This window comes from Anneissia japonica, unplaced genomic scaffold (assembly GCF_011630105.1).
Source record: "Anneissia japonica isolate Jap-2015-1 unplaced genomic scaffold, ASM1163010v1 scaffold287768_len205223_cov117, whole genome shotgun sequence".
In the NCBI taxonomy this organism is placed as follows: domain Eukaryota; kingdom Metazoa; phylum Echinodermata; class Crinoidea; order Comatulida; family Comatulidae; genus Anneissia; species Anneissia japonica.
Window position 1 is genome coordinate 1 of NW_022735704.1, and position 5017 is coordinate 5017.

The following is a 5017-nucleotide window of genomic DNA, read 5'->3' on the forward strand; positions in this document are numbered from 1 at the left end:
TTAAAATCTTATAGGAATCCTATAGATATATTATTAGACTCTTATAGGAATTCTAAAGGTTTATTTTTAAAATCTTATAGAAATCCTATAGAGGTATTAATAAAATCTTATAGGAATCCTATTGGTTTATTATTAGAATCTTATAAAAATCCTATAGGTATATTATTGAAATCTTATAGAAATCCTATAGGTATATTGTTAGATTCTTATAGGAATCCTATATGTATATTATTAGAATCTTATAGGAATCCTATTGGTATATCATTCGAATCTTATAGGAATCCTATAGGTTTATTATTAAAATCCTATAGGAATCCTATAGGTTTATTATCAAAAGTTTATAGGAAAGCTATAGGTTTATTATTAAAATCTTATAGGAATAATATAGATATATTATAAGACTTATAGGAATCCTAAAGGCCTATTATTAAAATCTTATAGGAATCCTATAAGATGTATTAATAAAGTCTTATAGGAATCTATTGGTTTATTATTAGAATCTTATAAGAATCATATAGGTATATTATTGAAATCTTATAGAAATCCTATAGGTATATTGTTAGAATCTTATAGGAATCTTATAGGTATAATATTAGAATCTTATAGCAAGCTATTGGTATATCATTCAAATCTTATAGGAATCCTATAGGTTTATTAATAAAATCTTATAGGAATCCTATAGGTTTATTATCAAAATTTTATAGGAATGCTATAAGGTTATTATTCAAATCTTATAGGACTCCTATAGATATATTATTAGACTCTTATAGGAATCCTAAAGGCTTATTATTAAAATCTTATAGGAATCCTATAAGATGTATTAATAAAGTCTTATAGGAATCTATTGGTTTATTATTAGAATCTTATAAGAATCATATAGGTATATTATTGAAATCTTATAGAAATCCTATAGGTATATTGTTAGAATCTTATAGGAATCCTATAGGTATAATATTAGAATCTTATAGGAATCTATTGGTATATCATTCAAATCTTATAGGAATCCTATAGGTTTATTAATAAAATCTTATAGGAATCCTATAGGTTTATTATCAAAATTTTATAGGAATGCTATAGGGTTATTATTCAAATCTTATAGGACTCCTATAGATATATTATTAGAACTTTATAGGAATCTTATAGGTATATTATTAGAATCTTATAGAATCCTATTGGTATATAATTAGAATCTTATAGGAATCCTATAGGTCTACTATTAAAATCTTATAGGAATCCTATAAGTTTAGTATTAAAAATCTATAGGAATGCTATAGGTTTATTATTAAAATCTTATAGGAATCCTATAGATATATTATTAGACTCTTATAGGAATCCTAAAGGTTTATTAATAAAGTCTTATAGGAATCCTATAGACGTATTAATAAAATCTTATAGGAATCCTATTGGTTTATTATTAGAATCTTATAGGAATCCTATAGGTATATCATTGAAATCTTATAGAAATCCTATAGGTATATTATTAGAATCTTCTAGGAATCCTATAGGTATGTTATTAGACTAAAAAAGAATTCTATGGGTTTATGATAATCTTACACAATTCTTATAGGTTTATTATGATAATCTTATGGGAATCCTATAGGTATTATTATAAATCTTATAGGAACCATTAGGTTTATTATTAGAATGTTATATGAATCGTGTTTCCGTAGTATTTTTATTAGAAGCAGACTTAGAAAACAAAAATTAAGAATTTAAAAATTAATTTAGCCCTAGTTTCCTTTGCTTCCAGGGATTCTTTCATATGTGGACCTACTTTTGACATTATTTCTAAGCCTTTGAAACCTCTAAATTGTCATATTTTTGGGAGATTTTCCCTGTTCTGCTGAAATAATTAAGAAAAATAAATTTATATTATGAAAATCCTGGCAGTATAATTAACAATACATAGCCAAAGCCTAGGACTATACTAAAATAATATAACATAATAAAACATACAACTTTATAACACAAGCTAACAATAACAGATGTTGTCATTTAAGCTGTTCAGCCAACCACGGATAATCTCAAATCACCAATGTGATTGGTCACTTTATCCATGTTTATCACTGAAGGCCATGGAAATTAACAAAGGTGCTTTTTTGAATGTTATCAGTTAACTGAAATTTGTTAGTGGATTAGATCTCTTTCTCAGTGCACATTCATGATGATAGAACTGCAGGCATAACCATACATTCTGAAGTATTTCAGCAGTACCAATAGGTAAGAATTGTTTTTATATTAATATTCATTTAATGTTGTTTAAATTGGCGCATTTAGGCTTAGTATAATGCATCTTTTAAGTCAAAAATTGAATTGGTTTGGATTGGATCTCTAGGCATATTCTTAGGAGCCTAGGCCTAGGGAATAACAAGCATGCTATGATTCTCCGAGTCTAGCCTAGGCCTGTTAATAAGAAAAGACAGAACTGAGGATATGCCAAAGAGGGCTAGGCTCGGCCTGCCCTATAATGGAAGTATTGGAGTGTGGTAAATTGGGCTGTGTTCTCACTTATATATTATTGTAAAAAAAAAGTCCATGATATGATTATTTTAATGATTTTTATAGAGGTAGGCATAGGCCTCTATAGGCTAGGCCTATGCTACTGGTATTATTATCATTATTACCAACAACTCCCTCGTATTTACAACAATTAGCATTGATATGTTAAATGCTTCTAATTTATGTGAACAAATTAAGATTTCTTTCTGGTAAATTAATGTTACAGAACAGAATAAACATTTTTTTTTCTCAATTTCTAATTCACGGCAGCAGGTGAGCTAATTAATCAAAAATACATTTTATTTTTATTTTAAATCCTTACTTTCGTCAACAGTGGGTTTGCAAAACAAAATATCAAAAAATCATTATATGTTGACTTTCTTTCAGAATTTGTTGGTAAAGGAATTTTTTTCAGTGAAAACTCATGAAGTAAGAAAGCGTTGATGTTTGTTTAAAGCCTTAATGCGGCAGTCGGAGAAACAGGAAATTACCTGACTTTCAAAGGTGAATAATTTTTTTTAAGTTTCAAGTTTTTAACACTTTAAATATTGGAACTCACTAGTATTAATGGTGGAGGTTATCAATTAATCAATAATATGTGTGTAAGGCCTACTGCATAAAGAATATTAACATTGTAAGTATATTGCACAATATTTTAATGCTTTTAAAACTAAGAAAAAAAGGATGGAACAACTAATTAACCGACTTATGATTAAGAAGTGTGTTAGTCTCTTATTTCAGCTACCGCATATCATACTCTTATTTTAATACATTCATGTTGAAGGAAAATACAAAATTTAAATGTGGGTAGAAAATTTTAAGATACATTTTCAATACTAATTAATGACTTGCCTTAAAGACACAAACGGCAAAATCTGTTTAATTATTATGATTTAAAATTTTAAAACAATTAGAGCATTAATCATATTCCAACTGTTAGTTCTTGGTTATTTTGCCCAGCCCCTCAATCCTTTATTCTGACCTAGTGTATGTATTATTATGATTTTTCATGACTCACTTTTTTTTTTCAAAAAAGAGTTTCAAAATGCACAAGACAACTGTATGTATCACTTTGCTCTGATTAAAAGAATTGTTTTGTTATATCTTTCAGCATGTGAAGCAAGGGTGAAAATCCGAAGCCATCTTGATTCAATATTTCAAACTTAGTTTGGTCACTCTGCAGAATCTACAATGGCATCTTTCAGCAAGATTTTAAATTTACTCTGCTACCATTGGACAAGAAAAAGCACGGATATAGACAGCTCCAGCTTCAATATTATACAGAAAATTTCTAGTTTATACACACCTGTAACGTGACAGATTCTTGAACAGGGTTTTGTATAATAAACTCTAGTTGACGCCTTAATATAAATTACAGAAAAAAAAACTGATTTGAAAACTGTAAAGCATTTAGGTACTGCTGGAATTTGAGGTATGTGCATCAGTAAGGCTTAAGACGAACAATATTATGTGAAGGGGTATGCAATTTATGCATAGTTGATGTATTTAATTAAAGAAATCATGGTTTGTATACAGGTATCTTGAACTCAGTGTATTTTTTTTTTATGTCTGCATGAGTTGTTTAAGCCATTATTATTTTTTCCGTCCAGTAGCCACTCCAGCTCGAAATCAAACGCATCAGTCATTCAATACTGCTTGTGCATGCAAACAATATTGTGGAACCAACGGATGTCAACAACCAGCTAACCCGTCAATAACAACTTGCATTAACATTAACAAACAGTATATATTTACAAAAATAAGAAATTTATATGAATCTGTTATAAATCATTATATACAGATTTCTTATAAGAATCTTATGAGACAACTAAAGCATTCACATAGGATTCCTGAAAGACATCTATACGATTCCTTTAGGAAATCAATAGGATAAAAATAATACTTATAGGATTCCTATATAATTCTTATAAGACACCCATACGAATCCTATGGAAACCATATAGGATTTTTATAGGATATCTATAGGGACCCTGTATTATTCATATAAGACTTCTATAAGATTCCTTTAGGAAATCTATAGGACTTCTTTAAGATAACTTCAGGATTACTAAAGGAGTTCTATAGGATTCTTATAAGACGCCTATATGATCCCAGAAGGAAATCTGTAAAATTCCTAAAAAATATCTATAAGATTCCTATAAAATATCTACAGGATTCCTATATAATTCATATAAGACTCCTATAAGATTTCTATAAGATATCTAAACCTTTGCTATATCATTCATATAAGGCTCCTATAAGATTCCAATAAGATATCAATAAGATTCCTATAGATTTCATATAAGAAACCCATAGGATTCCTATAAGATACCTATATAATTCATATAAGATTCCTATAAGGTTCCTTCAGAAAATCTATAAGATTACTTTAGGCATTCTATAGGATAACTATAAGATTCCTATTTGTTTCATTTAAAAATCTTGCAGTTTTCCTATAAGATTTCTTTAAGAATCTTATAGGAAACATATTAAAATTCCTATAGAATACTTATACGAC

The 5017-nt window shown here is 28.0% G+C and overlaps 1 long non-coding RNA gene across 1 annotated transcript; it reads left to right on the plus strand.

The window, feature by feature from the left end:
* The first annotated feature begins 1985 nt into the window (after positions 1-1985).
* Positions 1986-4030, plus strand: LOC117116672. Its single transcript, XR_004446803.1, has 3 exons — positions 1986-2220; positions 2887-3003; positions 3611-4030. It is a non-coding gene; the product is annotated as an uncharacterized LOC117116672 (long non-coding RNA).
* The last annotated feature ends 987 nt before the right edge of the window (positions 4031-5017 follow it).